Here is a 19,595-nt window from a genome sequence, read left to right on the forward strand (position 1 = left end):
TCTATGGATTTTTTTAGGCTTCCCAGATAACTAATCATTTTATTATCAAATAATTATAATTTTACTTCTTCCTTTTCAATTCTTAAGCCTCTCGCTGCATTCCTGTCTAATTCCATTGCTAATACCTCTCACACATGATGAATAGTTCTGAGCATAATGGGCCCCTTTATCCTTTACCCTATCTTAGTAAGTCTTTATTTTTCCCCATTAAAAATAATGTAGGATTTGGGATTGGGGTAAATATATTTCATCCTGTTAAGGAACACAAAAATATTTTGTGTTTTTTTAAAACATGGATGATTTTGACTGAAAAAATTTTTAAACATTTTGTCATATTCCCCAAAAAAATGTACTGAAACTGTCAATATATATAAATTTTAGGGAGGAGAGAGGCATGTTTATATCTCTCCATGTTCTTTAGTAGGGTCTTGTGGTTTTCTACATGTAAAGTAGGGTTCTTTATTTTGTTCACTGGTGCCCATCAAGGCCATTAATCCACGTCTGGCACAGTACAGATGTTCAATAAATACTTGATAAAAGAAAATGAATAAGTAGACACGTGTATTTCTTTTTGTATAATTATGAGCATTTACACTGCATTCTGCTTTTAGTGAGAGATTTCTGTTATGCTTTTCACATTATTGCATATATATATGTATACATAAATATACACACAAGCTGTTGCTTTGTTAAAGACATCTTTATTGAGGCATAATTCATATTCAATAAAAATCATCTATGTAAATTGTACAATTCAATGCCTTTAGTGCATTTACAGAATTGGGCAACCACCACCATGACCTAAGTTTGGAACATTTTCATCACCCCAAAAGGAAAACTCATGCCCACTGGCAGCTACTCCCTGGTTGCCCCCCTAAATATCAGTAATCTACTGTCTGTTTCTATAGATTGGCCTATTCTAGACATTTCATATAAATGGAATCATACTATATGTCATCTTTTGTGACTGGCTTCTTTCACGTAGCATAAGATTTTCAAGGTCCACCCATGTCATCGTACCTGTCAGTACTTAATTCCTTTTTTTTGAGAAATAATATTCTTCTGTATAGATATACCATCCTGATTTATCCATCCACCAGTTCATGAACATTTGGAGAGTTTTCAGGTTTTGATTATTATGAATAATGTTGCCAGAAACATTCATGTTCCAGTTTTTTTAGATATGTTTTCTATTCTCTTACGTACATACCTACAAGTGGAATTGCTGAGTCATATAAGGTAGCTCTATATTTGACATTTAGAGGAACTGCCAAGCTATTGAACAAAGTGGCTGCACCATTTTAGATTTCTACCAGCAATGTATAAGGGTTACAGTATCTTCACATCCTTGCTAAAACTTATTATCTCACTTTTTGATGATAGCCATCTTAGTGGAGTTGACATTCTATCACCTCATGGTTTCGATATGCATTTCCTTAATGGTTAATTATATATCTTTTCATGTGCTTTCTGGCCACTTGTTTATTTTCTTGAGAGAAATGTCTAGTGGAATTCCTTTGTGCTTCTGTTTTCCTTTTTTATTATTGATCTGTAAGAATTCTTTATACATTCTGGATACCTGCATCTTATTAAACATTAATTTGCAAATGTTTTCTCTCATTCTGTGGGTTGTCTTTTCACTTCCTGAGGGTACTATTTGCAGCAGACACATTTTTAATTTTTACGAAGTCCAATATATCTATTTCTTTTTTGTCCCATGTGCTTTTGTGTCATATCTAAAAAGGGTTTGCTTAATCTAAGACCAAGGAGCTTTATTCCTATCATTTCCTCTAAGAGTTTTATATCAATAGTTTGAGCTCTGACTTTTAGGTCTGTGATTCGTTTTTGAGGTAATTATTGTGTGTGGTATATAAGCAAGGGGTCCAACTTTATTCTTTTTTTTTTTTTTTTTTTTTTTTGCAGTACACGGGCCTCTCACTGTTGTGGCCTCTCCCGGACACGCAGGCTCAGCGGCCATGGCTCACGGGCCCAGCTGCTCCGCAGCATGTGGGATCTTCCTGGACCGGGGCACGAACCCGTGTCTCCTGCATCAGCAGGAGGACTCTCAACCACTGCGCCACCAGGGAAGCCCCAACTTTATTCTTTTGCATCTTAATATTCAGTTATCCTAGCACCATTAGTTGGAAAGACTATTCTTTTCCCCCAAGAAATTGTCTCGGCACCCTTGTCAAAAGTCATTTGACGGGCTTCCCTGGTGGCGCAGTGGTTGAGGGTCCGCCTGCTGATGCAGGAGACACGGGTTCGTGCCCCGGTCCAGGAAGATCCCACATGCTGCGAAGCGGCTCGGCCCGTGAGCCATGGCCGCTGAGCCTGTGCGTCCGGAGCCTGTGCTCCGCAACGGGAGAGGCCACAACAGTGAGAGGCTCGAATACCGCAAAAAAAAAAAAAAAAAGTCATTTGACTATGAAGATAAGAGTGGACTTCCAGACTCTCAATACTATTCTTTTGATCTATATGTCTATCTTTGGGCCAGTATCACTTTGTCTTGTTTACTAAAGACGTGTAACAAATTTTGAAATTGGGAGGTTTGATAGCTCTAAATTTGTTCTTCTTTTTAAAAATTGTTTTAGCTATTCTGGGTCCCTTGTATTTCCACAGCTTTTGCTCTTCAATATGTAGTTTGAAACCAGCCAATATTCCAATTCTAACATTTGCTTTACTAGAAGTTTTAGTTGTTTCATTTGGTTTTATCAAGAGATCAATTATGAACTTTCCCCTCTCTCTACTGCTTCTTATAACTCTAATTTCTCCCTATCATTTTCATCACTAAAATTTCAGATCAATGTTAAATAATAGTAGTGATTGAATGAATCCTGTAGCATTCCTGACTTCAATGAGAATTATTTTAAAGGCTTACTGCTAATTATGATGTTGGCTATTAATTTTAGATAATGCTCTTGATCAAATTCTTCCTGGCTCATTAAGACCTTTTGATCAAGAATGAATACGGGTTTTCTCAAATTTCTGAGTCTTAATTTTCCTATCTAAGGAATGAGGGAATTGAGGCCAGATTGGATCAAAGAGTCCAGAGAAATATTTTCTGGCTTTGGGGTTAGACACAACTGGGTTTCTTTTCAGCTTTTCTAACCAGCTCTGGGATATTGGACCTGTTCATCATTATTTCCAAGCCTAAATTTCTCATCGATGATGAACTCTGTCTAATCATACGTACCTTGTAGATTTTAAGGGTTAGAGCTAATATATTAAGTAAAGAGCCTAACATCTAATAAACAATCAAGACACAGTAGCTTTTATTGGTTTTATGATCTATAAGTCCTTTCTAGCTCTAATGCACTATGGAGTATTCTGTACTTACCTTTTCACAACCTGGACTCAACTACACCAGAAACTGGACTGCCAAGTAATTATACCTAACTTGAAAGGATTGGAGTTTTAAACTTAAGGTTGTTAAAGGACAGAATGAATTTTCCCAATTAGATCCCTGATGCTTTTCTTATGACATATAGATCTGCCACATAGCAGTCAACATAAGGAAACACAACAGTGGAATTGAGGTAAGGTTTTGTGTGTTAGTTGCACAAAGTAACATGAGTGTTAGTTGACTGCTTCACAGAGACTCAGACAGATCTTAGAGTTAGAAGGGCTATCAGCAGGCAACTAATTCAATCTCAGACACAAAGCATCACTATTCACTCTGTGACTTCATTGTGACCCCGTGTATCATGCCATTTATCACAACTTTTCACCAGTGTATCTTTTAAGGTAACTAATAATCTTTTACCATGAATTTAGTGACTTAAGGCGCATGTCTCATGTCTCTCGAGTTAAGCACCATGTGACAGTCAAACCAGTATTGAATTCTTAGTAAGTACAGTTAAGTGAATAAATAGATCTATAGTTGAAAGGATAAATGAATGGATGAACTAATAAGTTAATTAACAAATTAATCACCTACCTTTGTGCTTTTCCCATTCCATTTCCATTCATTAGGTTTAAACATATAGAAAAAAATAATTCATGTGCAATCATGTAAATAGGTAACCTAGGAATCACATTTCCCGCAAGACCTAATTCTATCACTGATATCATTTCTAAGTGCTCTCCATTAATTAATTAATTAGTTTAGCTAAGGCAATCTGATTATGGTATGCTTGGAAGGGTGTCCAAAGATTGAAACACTATATACTTATATATGTGTGTGTGTGTGTGTGTGTGTGTGTGTGTGTATTTTTTAGGGTGAATTCCAGAATTGCTTTTCTGGAATTTGTAGCTTACTAATCCATCTTGAACAACTAGTTCATGGAAGGAACAGTGTGGGAGACTCTTGCAGTGTCACCAGAGAAAGGATTATTGGATACCTACTGCCTATTTTCCTTTTTTCCCCCAAACACCTGAGTACCTTCAAATCCCACTGCATGTTGTCATGTTTATGTTTATCAGTATGTTTACAGATGCTCTAATTAATTCTTTGTAATTGCATAGTATTTTCTGCCTCTGTTTCTCTCCACTGTCTCAGCCTTGGAAACAAGATGTTCCACCCCGGAGACTGCCCTGGTAAAAGCCTATTAAGTTTGGAGACTCCTGCAGGGGTGAGTCAGGACTGAAGATCCTGTGGAAGCCATCTCCATGGTAAGGTACCAACAGGAACTGAACTGCTCTATTGCTCTTTTCCTGAGTGTGGAGAGACTGGGGGCAAAGGCTTAGATAAAAAGAGATTTGTTTTTGGATTTTTTTTTCTTTTTAGTTTTCTTTTCAAGAAACGTGCAATTGAATTCAGAATTCGAGAAAGGCTATGTTTATGGCAAATGAAATATGATCCACAACCAGATGCAAAACTTTCCACTACTTCTCTTCACCATTCCCAGCTCATCTTTTCTCTCCAACACCTGCCTCTGGCCCATCCCAGCCCTATCATTCTATGTATACTATCCTTTGCCATGAAGTTGGTACTGAATGTCCACTGCTTGCTCTGCCACTGGCTCCCCTCTAAAAGTTTGCTTACATTTCTACCCCTCCCTTCTTAACTTGCTCTGTAATTTGAACTTACATTCTGTAGAATAGAAAGAAAATGAATTTTGGAGTGAAGCAGTCCTGGGTTCCATCCCTAATCTCTTCTACTCACTAGCTGTGTGACTTTAAAAAAGTTACTAGACCTCTCACGATGTGTTTCACTGCCCATGAAATGGAAAACATAACTCCCCTGCAGGGTTGCAGTGAAGCTTAAAGAATGTAGCATAAAGTAGGGGTTAAGAACGTAGATTTTTGCATCAGATTGTCTAGATCTGAATCTTTCTTTGTCTTTTAATCACTTTTAGGACAAGTTACTTAATTTTTTTTATTGAAGTATAGTTGATTAACAATATTATATTAGTTTCAGGTGTACAACATAGTGATTCAATATTTTTATAGATTATACTCCATTTAAAGTTATTACAAAATGATGACTACATTTCTCTAGGCTATACAATATATCCATCCTTGTTGCTTATCTAGTTTAAACACAGTAGTTTGTACTTCTGTATCTCATACTCCTATCTTGCCCCCCCCCCCACTGGTAAACACTAGTTTGTTCTCTATATTGTGAGTCTGTTTCTGTTTTGTTATATACATTTGTTTGTTTTATTTTTTAGATTCTACATATAAGTGATAACACAGAGTGTTTGTCTTGCTTCATCTGGCTTATTTCACTGAGCATTAACAGCTGCTTCCATATCTTGGCTATTGCAAATAACGCTGCTATGAAAATTGGGGTGCATTTATATTTTCGAACTAGTGTTCTCATTTCCTTCAGATATGTACCCAGGAGGGTAATTGCTATATCATATGGTAGCCCTATTTTTAGTTTTCTGAGAAAACTTCATACAGCTTTCCAGAGTGGCTGCGCCAATTTACATTCTCATCAACAGTGCACAAGGGTTCCCCTCTCTCCACATCCTCACCAACGTTTGTTATTCGTGGTCTTTTTAATGACAGCCATTCTGACAGGTGTGAGGTGATAGCTCACTGTGGTTTTGATTTGCATTTCTCTGAAGATTAGCAATGTTGATATCTTTTCATGTGCCTGTTGGCCATCTGTATATCTTCTTTGGAGAATGTCTATTCAGGGCTTCTGCTCATTTCTTAATCATGACTACAATTTACTATTAACACCTGTAGATAGCTACTGGAATCTTGGCCTTTTTCATCTTTCAATATCACCAATGACGATTATATTAAGAAGACTCAAGCATCTTACAAATGGCTCATCTACTGTTGAGAACTGTCCAAATTTTCTTCCCCAAATTTACTTGAAATCTGTGGTTACAACCATAGATCACAGTTACTGATGCCACAAGAAGCAGACTTCAAGATAATTCTGGAGTAAGAAATAACTGCCTACAGATTTTGAAAAGTCTCTAAACCAGAAATATTGGCAATAATGTCTCAAGATCACCTGGAACCACTGGCCCCTAAGCAATGAGAATTGCTGCGTACAACTCCTCAGCTGTATCCTAGACTCAACACAGCAGGCAAACTCTCTGCAGGCCGTTCTCTCACCCCTTTTATGAGATAGGAGTTTTGTAGCCACAGTTAATTTTCTGTTCTGCCCTCTAGATAGATATCACTTCCATCTTATTTGTGTCATATTAGTGTCTGTAAATCCTACAAGAGAGGACAACTCAAAACAAAACAAAACAAAACAAACTTCCATAAGATCCTTGTTTTTTTTCCTTTCAATCTCCAAGAATACTTCATTTCCTGCTTTGGGAAGCAACCTCTTGTCTCTTCCTGCCATCTAGACTTTTTAGTTTATCACTTTGGTCTTAGAAACTTACCAAATCCCTGTGTTCTCTGTTGGGCAGAGCTTTAGCCCAAGTGATGCTTTCTCTATTCCACATATCTACAGCCCTGTCTAATGCACTCTTCTGCCTTGGCATTATCTGTGATCTCTGGGTTCTTCTATTGGCTTTCCTTCCTTGCTAGTCACTGTGTATTTTATAAACAGCTTGACTGATGGGTTTCACTTAAAGTAATGTGGTTTCAGCCCAAATTAATGCCTAGGAGCAGCAGATGAAATTTTAGTTTCTGAAATGCAATGGATGTAAATCAGATTAATTGTCTCACTGACTCTGGGAACATCCGGGGATCTCATTTCCTGCCTAAGTCTCCGGAGCTTTCACATTAACTTTTGGCAGGTCATGTGGTTGGGCCCAGTCATTCATCACCAACAACTACACTGAAAACACATCAGGTTGAAAATTTTGACAAGTAGATTGGGTTCTGCTTTCCAGTAAAGCAAATTTCAGTAACATAGCACATTTGGCGTTTTATTTTTTAACTCTTTTCTCTACCCCAGAAAAAATTCCACAAGTGAACATTGGGTATACAAGGGGATGTTTTTCTTCTGCCATTACTCTAGAAAGAGGCAAGACCACATGGCTACAGAGTTCTTTCCTGAACAATATGCAATTTCAAGAAAGGAATTTCATGCTAGGCCACCACTTCTTAGTTCTCCTAAGGTTTATTGAGCTTTCCTCAATAACAGAGATAGGCATTATGGAGGTTTTGTGATGAAAAGCAGGGAACACAAATATCCATATAAATATCTGTTACTAATGTTCACAGCAACTTTATGTATACTAGCCAAAGTCTGGAAACACCCTAACGTCCATCAACAGGTGAACAGATAAATAAGTTGTAGTTATATCCATATAATAATATACCACTCAGGAATAAAAAAGAATGAACTATTGATACACACAACAACACAGATGAATCTCAAAATAATTATCCTAAGTGAAAGAAGCCAGACAAAAATAAAAAAGAGTACAAACATATATGATTCCATTTATATAAAATTCTAGAAAATGCAAACGAATCTGTAGACTCAGAAAGCAGACTGGTGTTTGCCTGGGGATGTAACAAGTAGCTGGGGTACAGACGGAGAAGGGCAGGTGGGAAGGAATGCAAAGGGGCACAAGGAAATTTGGGAGCTGATGGAGAGGCATTCATTATTTTAATTGTGGTGATGTTTCCGCACATTTGTTTCTCATAAGCGAATTGCATACTTTAAGGAAGTTGTTTACTGAATATCCATTAGGTCTTAATTAAAACAAAACCAAAAACCAGGGATCTGGAGTCAGATTTCTTGGGTTCATCTTGTGTCTCCAACACTCCTGAGATGTGTGATGTTGGCAATTTACCCATCTTCTTTATTCTCCTTTCCTCAATCATGAAAGGGGAAAAATATTAACCTATCTAATAGGGTTACTGTGGGTATTAAACTTCTTGATCACGTGAAGCACCTGAAGCAATGTCTAGTACCCCATCAGTGCTCAATAATGTATTATCAGCATGTTTATTGTGTATCTGGCACAGTGTTTGGCAACTTACAGACATCATCTCATCCGATCCTCCCAAGAATCTGGTGAAGTGCTCGTGTTCATCACACCTAGAGACAGAAACTGATGTCCCTTGTCACGTAGCTAATGACAAAGCTGTAAGGCCTGTCTAACTCCAAATCCTTTATGCTGCCTCTCAGTAAGCCACAAGTCCAGCCCAAGGCTCAGGCCAATCCTTTTCATGCACTCTCTGTATCCTTAGGAAAATGAGGAAGTAAAAGAGAATTGCTGAGGGCTTTTGTACAGTGTTCCCCTTTGTGGATGCTGTGAATTTCTGGGTTATATTGGCTACAAGACTTCCTGGCCTCTAGGTAACTCCAGCTAAGCTCTCTGCAAGTTGATCAACGGGCATCCCTCATAAATGGGCACCCTGTGTAAGATTTTCGTATCTTCAATTTTTTTTTACTTTTTTCTTTATTTCTTCCTTTTTTATTTCTTTTATTTTGTTTCTTTTTTCATTTTCTTTTTTAAAGTTTTCTTTTATCTTTTTTTAAGGATAAATGAGCACTCAGGTGGGTAGAATTAGTGTGAAGTAAAGACCCACAATAACTAAGGAACATGGAGTCCAAATTAGGGATATTTCACATACAAAAGTCTACAGAATCTCATCCTTACACTCTATCCAAGACTTGCTTTCAGGAAGGAGGTAACATGGTGATGGGAGTGGAAGAACACAGGACAAAGAAGGAGGGCAGCTGGAGGTAGGTTCACATCCCATCACTCATATCCTTCTGGTGCTGGACAAGTCTCTACATTTCCCTGAAATCTAGAAGGTTCTGTACAATAGCAATAATAACCCTCCTTGAACGTCACTTTCTAGTTGCATACAGGATGCTTGCCTGGCTTGTTTCTTCTGTTTCTTATAACAAGGTAAGTATTACTATGTTCACTAATGGAAATGGAAGCTCAGAGAGGTTAACTATTGCCTTTTAAAGCTGGTTAGTGGTGAAATATTGATTACAACCTTGTACACAAGGCCTACCTTACAGAACTGATGTGAGAATGAAGAAAGATATCTGGACAAAAATGTATCTGTGGGGTTGCAGCCTCCAAAGACTGACTAAGAAAATCATTTCATGTTTGGAGGATGGTATGTAAAAGAAAGGAAGAGGCCAAAGTTCATTATGACATTCCCAGATGAGCAGTCTTTGGAAGGTCATTATAAAAAGCCAGGAAAAAGAATGCTATTAGGTGACATGAAAGCAAGGTTTGGATTAATTTAGAAACATCTTTAATGTACTTGATAAGGTAGAAATTAACCCCCATCCAAAGGCAGTTCCAAACCCTGATGGAAAATTCTTGGTTGAATAGAGATGAAGAAGGCACAGGAAGGAAGATTTTGACCCTAAAGAGATGTCTTTTGTCCCTAAGATAAAAGGAAGCAATGATACAGAAGGCTGACAAGTGTTTTGTTAAGAACTACAATGGGAGTGAGATATAGCAAACATAAAGAACCTCTTAAGTGAAATACATAGAAACCATCAATTCCAAAGTATCTTAATCTCAGTAAGAAAATCCTTTTGCTGAAGCCTTATTAAGGGGTGCAGTGTTTAGCCTTAGGGGATGCATAAGGAGTGATGCTCTATGCTCTCCTTGGGGAAAGAAAGCAAGTGTGGCCTTCTCATCTCTATTTTCTTAAATGTGTCCTAGTTCTCATTATGGGACCCCCTCAGTATTTTTCTAATGGCTTATTTCTCCCAAAATGCACTATTTGAATTTTTCCAAACTGTATTTTTTTCTTCGTATTTCCTCACTATGTATCTAGACCCTCCAAGTTCACTCCGCTAACCAAATCAGCATCCTTGTCAAATTTAATTATTACACTGTGTGCTCCCCCTTCCACATCATTAGGAAAGACACTGAATAAGACAGGGTCCGTGTCGCTGTCTTTCCAAAACGCTGTCATTTCTTCTACCTTCCCTTTTCACGTAACCAGCCAGCTCTAGGCTGCTGCAATTGCTCACCTCCATGCTGATTTAAATGCCCCGATGGGCTATCATTTTGTGAAGGGCTCTGTGCAATGTGTTAATAAAGTCAAGATCAGGGACACTCACTGTATTCTGTTTGTCCTCTCATCTGCTGATTAAAGCCAATAATGGAGTTGAAATTTGCCTGGCAAGATTTCCTTCACTTCATTATTAGTTCTACAGTTAGGTTCCTATTTCTCTTTCTCATTTAGATGTTTACACACACACACATACTTCTTATAACTTGAACATATTTTTTATTTGCTGTTAAGGAAATTAAGTTCAACTTAGAGCCTGCTGATATAGATCATATTCTGGAAGAATCATCTGGAAATCAATGACTAATGTCTTACATTTTCAACTCCAAGAGGAGTCAAAGCAGGCCCTGGCCTGTTTGCCAGGGTTTTGTTCTGGGTGGGGTTTTATGGGGCTAGTAAAGGAGTTGAGGATTCCTACCAGTCCCTACTCCAGTTGCCAACAACAGTCAAAAGTTCACTGTGAAATGCTGAGGTTTAAATAAAGGGGTAAAAAAAAATCCAAGTGTCAAATCAAGGAATCATAGGCAAAAATCAAAGAAGGCATGATAGAGGCAAAATGGTGTGGACATGAGATCCGAATAAGAGACTAGGACGGTACTGAGTGGAGAATTGGGGAGAACTTTCATGAGCACCTGGCCAGAACATAAATGGGTTGGGGAGTTTCTATCTTATCAGCTGCTAGAGCTTGCTGATGCAATTAATGGGTGGATCAAGACCATGAATCGTTGGCATCATATTCACCAACCTAGGAGGCAGGTAAGTACTTTTATCATAGAATGTGAGAATTTAGAGCAAGAGGGCGTCTTAAGGTAATCAACATCTCCTTTGGGTTCCAAAACTCTTGCATCTCACATACTTCATTTTGCATTCATAGTGAGAGTGCTCCAAGTGGAGAGCGTATCACTGGACAGCGCTCAGAGCAGCATGACACAGCTGAAGAACCGAAGGAGGGTCCAAATCCATGGAACACGTGGTGCAAAGAGGGTGTCACTGAATTGAGACTTGTCTAGGTAAACAGGGGCCAAAGGAATATATTCAGTATGTAAAGTAATTTAGACTAGAGCCTAAGGACAAACGGAAGTTACTGAAGGTTTTAAGCAGGGCAATGACATTAATCCTCTCTGCAGTTTGGAAAGGTTAAGTCTGGAAGCAAGCTGCACTCTGGGTGGGCAGACTGGAGACAAGACACCTAATAGGAGACGATGGTAGGAGTCCACGGAAAAGTCAACTGTGGCCTAAGCTGGGTGATAGTAAGAAAAATGTGGTCAATTCTAGGTATTAGAAGGCATGGAGGATGAGACTGGAGGGAGAAGTCAAAGACGATTCCGAGGGGTTTCATTGGAGCACCAAGACTAGTGCTACCATCACTAGATAGGGAGCAGCTGAGGACAGTGGATTCAGGCAAGAGATTAATAAATTAAATAATAGATACAATAACCATATTTATTGATGTTTCTCTCTTTGCTATTCATATATATTGATATGAACAGAATATCAATACGTGATATGTGAATATCATATACACTTCCAAATATTAATCTCATAGGGTCTTCACACTGATCCTATGAGACAGGGGGAAAAACTAAAGACACACAGTCAGTCAAGCATGGAGCCAGGTTCAAAACCAGTGGGTCGGAGTGCAGAGTTGAGTTGAGTCTGCAACAGGTCCTTGTGGAAGCGCCCTGCAGACCTGGATCTCAGGAGAGAGATCTAGGCTAGGTATATAGAGAGAATGCAGTTCTCAGTATTTAGATCCCCAAGAGATTCATCCAAGGAAAACTGATTTTTGTTCCTGGACTTCAACCAACATTTGTTTAATGCTAATGCGTGGAAAGTATTATATAGCAGGCACAGGAAAGAGCGTTTACTCTTATCCCTGTCTCCTTAGCCATTCTTCCTGCCCAGTGAATAGCATCAGACAACTGAGAAGACACACAGTGATTCCCTTCTTCCTTCTGAGCCTTGCCCAGACTCATCTTTCCTAAGCCTGGATGCACATCAGAATCACCAACATGGCATTTGAAAAATACAGATGCTTAAGCCACACTCCAAACCTACTAAATCTGCATCACTGGAGTTTTTGTTGTTATCCTTTGGTTAACAGACATTTCAAGTGCATAGCCACAGTTGAGAATCACTGTCCCATAGACCCAAAACACCTCTGAAAGTGAAGGGACTAAGGAAAGAAAGCCAAACCACCAAGAGTTCAAAGATGCCTGGAAGAAATAAGACCATCTCTATTGAACTTAACTTCTATCCCAGGCGCTGAATGAGCTACTTTGCATATGTTATTTAATTTCACCTGGGGCAAGACAGTAGTTTCAATAATCAGCATTTTATTATAGGGAAACAAAGTCATAGAGAGATTAAAGATCATTCTTATGTGCTGTTTTGTACTACTGTGTGTGTGTATTCTCCCTCCCGTGCCAGTCTTATGCCTTCTTATTCTTATCAAAATAGCCTACATTAGATGGCAAATTGGTGGTACATTGCAGGCTCAGAAGAATGGAAAAACTGAGGCAGACCAGATGGAGAGACCAGGGTCCTGTAGGAGTCAGCTGTGAAAGGTCCCATTGAAAAGTGTAACTGAAATGCCCAGCAGTATTTGTATCTGTATAGGTCACAACTCCAAGCACCTCAGCCCAGAGCCGTCGGCGATGACTATGCCTAGTTCTCTCTTATTGGTGCAATTAAGAGCCCTGAAGAATGAAGCCACCTCTCAGCACCGGAAACAAAAAGCCAAATTATTGCTTCTGTATGCAAGAAAGGGTTATATGTATAAGATGCAGACACGGGGAGTGCCAATGTCTGTTATGTCCCCTACAAATTTATATATCAAAATCCTAACTCCCAAAGGGGATAATATTTGTAGATGGGATCTTTGGGAGGCGCTTAAGTCATGAGGGTGGATGGAACCCTCATTAATGGCATTATTGCCCTATAAAAGAGGCTCCAGAGACACCCCTCGCCCTTCCACCATGTGGGGACACAAAAGTCCTCTATCTGGAAGAGGGCCCTCTCCTGACCATGTTGGCACCTGATCTGGGACTTCCAGCTTCCAGAACCATGGGAAATACATTTCTGTTGTTTATAAGCCACTCAGTTTATGGTATTTCATGATAGCAGCCCTAATGGACCAATACAGGGAGTAAAGCAGAGAGCTGAGTTTCTACAGCATTTGGGAAGTATGGAGTTTGTGGGCTGGAAGACATTCAGAAGAAGCAGCATCTGGGGACTGGTTGACGTTAAGTAGGGGAAGCTTGGTTACTCAAGTGAGGCTAGTTCTGATTGGCTGATTTCAGAAAGACAGCACTGGAGTAAGGGTGTTGCCAACTGGTTGATTTCAGAAGCAGGTGGCTGTCACTGGTGGGACAGTCTTCAGAAGTTTGAATGTTTAAGCTGCTTTTCACTGATCAGGTAAGCATGATTAAAACCAATTTTTATGGTTACTTCTGCTTTGCTCACAGAACTATCAGACTTTCCCTAAGAGGATAGGAACTTTTATTCTCAAGAGTTAGAGTATGGTAGTATAAGATCCATTGGTTACAAGGCTGGGTGAGGCATTTGAATCTTTCACTGGCATTAACTGGAATTGGGCTACAACTAAAAGGAACAAGTAGATGTAAAATCTACACAGATGATCATTTCTAATCAGTATTTCCCATGAGGGCATTATTAGACTATGCAGTTGATCATTCCAGTTGTGTTTTTAAACAAACTAAAGCAAACAAACTCTTACTCTCTGTTTATATATATATTCTTATTTATTTATTTTTTTTGCGGTACGCGGGCCTCTCACTGTTGTGGCCTCTCCCGTTGCAGAGCACAGGCTCCAGACGCGCAGGCTCAGCGGCTATGGCTCAGGGGCCCAGCCGCTCCGCGGCATGTGGGATCTTCCTGGACCGGGGCACGAACCCACGTCCCCTGCCTCGGCAGGCGGACTCTCAACCACCGCGCCACCAGGGAAGCCCTATATATATATTCTTTAAACACGTAGGGTGTTTTACTGTTGCTGTGTTAGCTGTTTTAATAAAGTGGTCTGCTCTGGTTATAAAAGGAGATTACCAAGTGAGAAAGCCTGCTAATGTCTGCCGGTTAGCCTGCCTAGGGCGGAAGCCTAGCTGTGTGGACTAGGAAGTCATAACCAAATCCCCATTAGTCACCAGATCACTGCTTGAACTAAACCATCTAGGTGGAATCAAAACAGTGGCAGGGGGAAGGGATAAATTGGAAAATTGGGATTGACACATACACACTACTATATATAAAACAGAAAACTAATAAGGACGTACAGTATAGCACAGGGAACTCTACTCAATACTCTGTAATGGCCTATATGGAAAAGAATCTAAAAAAGAGTGGATATATGTATAACAGATTCACTTTGCTGTACACCTGAAACTAACACAATATTGTAAATCAACTATACTCCAATAAAAAATTAAATAAAAATAAATAAAAATTAAATTAAAAAAAAACACTCGAGTATGCTCTTGTCATCAGTAAACTAAACCTCCATTGCAGCTTTACCATCACAGCCTCCTACTCCATCCAGTAAGCTCTGGACCTGCCCCATCTACCACTCCATCTACGTGCTCCCACCCTCACACGAGAAAGAACAACTATTTGAGTATTTATTTTTTAGATTGAGGGTCGTGAAGACAAATTGCCTGTGTGTATATTTAATTTGGGCCACACTTACACAGGACTTAACTGGCTTATATTTTTATTTCAGTGAGAAACAAATATCAGACATACTTGCATGGAATTGTATGGATCACACAGTTTATTTTTTAACATCTCATTTTATTTTTATTTTTTTACTTTTCAGATGGCTGCTTCTGTGTTGATGCAGAGATGCAAACTTTATTATTCCTCATTCATTCCAGGGCCTGAGACTGTCTGAAGGACTGCAACAATCTGACTGTGTTTTCAGTCAGCTCACTGATAGCTGCCAGGAGGGCAGCCATGTGCTAAACTGGCTGGTAACCACTAGGCTCCCTTCAGTCCCTAGGCTGATGCCGTCAAGATCGTCTCCACTGTTTGAATGAAATACCACCACTCATTCTGAAGCACCCATTGCAACGTGATGATGAGGCATATTGGATATCATGGGTCTCCCTCTCAGTTTCTCCTTTTGCACCATTGTGATGTGAACCTCAGGGCTGTAAAAAACTTTCAGCAATGAATTGATGAAAAGTCCTTTTTTAAATAAAAATGAAAAAGAAAACCCTCAATATTCCAAACAACCTCCCAACTTGCCTTTGTCTTAATCTTCTTGGAGAGATGTACTCCTCTCCATGGTGAGCTTCTCCCCCGACGCTCATAATCCCATTTATTCAAACTTCCTTTGAGTCCCTTGTCCATCAGACAAGTCCTCTTTTTCTCTGACCATTGTCTCACTTCCCCTCACTCCTTCCCCTTTGCCTACAACTGTTCTCAAAATGACTGTAGCTATCATTCTCCCTCCTCTCTCCTTCTCTTCTTCCTTTTATTGTCTCCTAGTCACACCTTTGCTCACCTCTTGTCTGCAGCCATCACCCTCCTAGATCATCAACATCATTCTAAGTGTCAAATCCAGGATGCAGCCTCCATCACTTCACGTTGGTATTTGACTCAGCTGTTCACTCCCACCTTCTCTTAGCTTCTGGAAACTTCCATTTGGTTCTTGCCTCTCTGATTCTTCCCTCCCAGGCCCCTCGGCTTCCTCTGCTGGCACTAAATATGCACGTCCCCAGAATCTCACGTGCAAAAGTCTTTGCTTCTTATTCCACATCATTCCTACTTCATGCCTTGCAGTTACCCTTTATCATGGTTGATTCCCAGTTCAACCTCTCTCTTGAGTGATAGGTACACATGTCTATCTGGCTACTAGACATCTCCAGATGTCTAGCACATCCAGAAAGCACAACGATTTCAAAATATTAAAAACTGAACCTAGATTCCCAACTACCCTCCAAAATCAAGTTCTTCTACTGTATTCCCTCCTTTCAATAATGGTACCCACATTCACCTTGTCACCAGGTCAGAAACTTTACAGATATGCCTTCCTCTGCCTTAGATCCCAAAGTCAAAGTGGCCACCACGTCCTGTGACTTTTCCTCAAAAATAGCTCTGCTCTGACTGCTACCATCTCTGGCAGGCTCTCAGCATCCTCCTGGGCTCCTATGTTAACCTCCACACTGGGGTTCCTGACCCCAAAGCCTCTCCTTTCACTCCAACCACAGTGGATTAAAGCTTGTCACCTCCCTGCTTAAAATTCCTCTGTGGTTTTTCATTTCCTTCTTTAGGAGGTTACAAGCTATTTTTAGCAGCGTGACCTCTCTCTTCAAAAATATTTCTTACATAGAACTCCACTGTGTGAAGCAGAAACACTCTGTGCTGCTCTGGTTTAGGTGAATCCACAGCGTCCAGGATCCTCCCCTGATCAGCTGCTCTGCTCCTGCCTGGTGGCTCCTGAGTCACTTCCATAACCTCAGCGCTAAGAAAGACTGGTTGAAAATCAGTGATGACATAAAGTCCAAATGACATGAACTGACACACCAGGGTATTGAGGTAGAATGACCACTACCACCACGATCACTACTGCTATTATCTTAGCAGCTGGCACTTGAAGTCTGTCTAGGGAGGACACATTTTGAGAAAATACCTGTTAAGTCCTTAGTGAGAAATTGTGATCCCCAAGGCTTAAGCACTGCCTGTTGCCAAGTTTTCAGAGGATTAACCTGATCTGCCTGTAAAATGAGGAGGGATTTCTGTTTCTTTCGGGAGGGCAAGGGCAGATGAGAAGAAAGAAGACAGACAAGAGAGGGAAGAAAGAGGATCTGGAGGAGGTTATGAAAGGGAATGCAATGCAAAAAACAAAAACTGCATAAATAAAATCCTGGTGACAGAGTGTCTGAAAAGGGAGCTTGGAGAATAATAATATCTAAGATGATGTTTTGGAAGATTTTGAGTTTTCTGTTTGTTTATGTTTTGCTACTGAGTGCATGGTGGGAAACCCTCTCCTGACCTCCAGTTCATTATATAAGAACTTTGTGTGAGTGGATTATCTCTGGAAAGTGTACAGTACTGAGTTTTGCATCTATACTCATGGAGGGAGTAGAAAAAATAGTATATACAGATATAGGAGGTCAGAGTATAATGGACCTTGGAGAATGTAAGCCCCAGACACTCACAGAAAAAGTAGAGAAAGATGGGGTGATCCCCAAATCATGGTATGAGGGATTCCTCAAATAGATGAATTTCTAGTGCCCCCAAGGACCCCAATGAACATCATTAATGGTGTGATTTCTTAAATTTATTAACCACATTCAGAAAATGTCAATGATGAAACTAAACATTCCTACTAAAAGCTAGTTCTAAAAGAACATCGCTCCAGAGGATGTTCAGAGCTCCTAAAGTTGCCAGGGAGATCAAACTCATTCAGAATTGGCTCCGATAAAACGTTCATAATACAGATGCTTATTAAGATGAAGGAAAGAGTCAGGATGTTACAATACTAAAAAGCTTTCAAGCAGAATCTCTCATAGCCACATGGATTCTAGATGCTGCTTCTCTCCAAACACCTCTCCTAACTTTCTGCATACCAGTTTTCTCAGTTTCCTTATTACTATTCACATAATTGAAAATAGTTACCAGGCCCAAGTTTCCATAACCTTCTGGTTTCCGTACTCACAACCACTTGACTGACTTGATGTCATTTAATTCAAATTCGATAAAAGGAAAATATTTTTGGCATGACCCACCCCTAAACCGGTTCACTGTGGCCAAGAGAATGAAGTCCCATCACAAACAAGGCCACTTTGGGCAGTGACAAGAAGTATAGTTAATCATATACTTTCACTTTCTTGATTCTGTTGTCCTGGCTGGGTATCTGCTTGTGGAGAAATGCGTAGATATTTCCAGAAGATGCCAGTTTGGCTTTTCTCAGTTTGGTGGTACATGAAGAAACTGGAGACAAAGTTTTGGTTATAAGTGAAAGCTACAATAACTCTGGGGGACTCAAGCATTTCACAACTGGATCTCAGATTTGAGGACAATTTTCCTACTGAGAATTTGGGTCACTGACATCATTCTCTGCAAGGCAAGCGCATTGTCTTTTACATAATACATGTATTCTAAAAGGTTGTGTGTGAATCAAATTTTTATGCTGGGAAGACAGATCTAATCTCAATTTCTTCACCTATGCAATGGGGAAAATCAAATTCTATTTCAGACTCACCAGGAAGAATTATTTTATTTAAGGAGCCATGCTGTGAATTTTCTCTGTGGTTGGACTACTGCTCCACTAATTGATTTGTTTTGCAAATTTGGATTTTCATTCATCAGCCTTTCTTGAATTCATCTTAGAAAGCCAAACAGTAGCTTTGGAGAGAGCCAAAGTGCCAGAAAAATAAAAGTAGTTATAAGCTGAATGTGAAACCCAGAACTCTAAGTTCCACTCAACAATTAAAGTAAATTACATCGATTCAAGGATGATCATCAAAGCAACTGAGTTCTATTTTATTCAAGTTCTTTGCATTTTAATAGTCTCTGCCTTTGTAAGTAACAAGCAAGGCACTGTAAAGAACCTATTTCAAATCTCTGCTGAAAAGCTCTGCTCTTCACCTTTGAAGCAATGGAGCTCATGAAGCTAAGTAAACGAATTGCAGATGGCATACCACATTCACTCAGAAAACATGCTGATTACTCAGCAATATGGCATTTAGCGCCACAAAGAAACCAACAGCTGAGCTGCTACAACAAATTCTCCAGGGAATCCAATATCCCCACCTGTGGGATGCCGAGCGATAACAGGCAATTGTGTCCAGAAATGCAATTACCAGAAAGGAAGAAAAAAGATTTACTCTCTTTCCTGAGGAACGGAATCATGAAAAGGGCTTTTCATCACGGACCAAGTATATACTCAAAGCGTGGTTTATCCCATCTTGATGCCCAGTAATGGTCTGATCCTCCCCATTATATACTCGCTGGGTACAAGATGGCTTTATCATTTGTGTCTAGAATAGCATCTTACTCATCACTCCTAGGCAATCACCTAGCCTGTTGTGTCAGCACTAAGAGCTACTGTAAATAAATAGGACCCATATTTATTTTTTCAGAAGGATGAGCCTTTCAGAATCCTTCTCTCCCCACAACACATTATTAAGGATGTTACTGCCATCATAACAATAACCTAAATGAATTAGAATTAGTCATTGAGAACCATCAAAATACTCCAAACT

Source organism: Phocoena phocoena, chromosome 2 (genome assembly GCF_963924675.1).
Source record: "Phocoena phocoena chromosome 2, mPhoPho1.1, whole genome shotgun sequence".
NCBI lineage: Eukaryota > Metazoa > Chordata > Mammalia > Artiodactyla > Phocoenidae > Phocoena > Phocoena phocoena.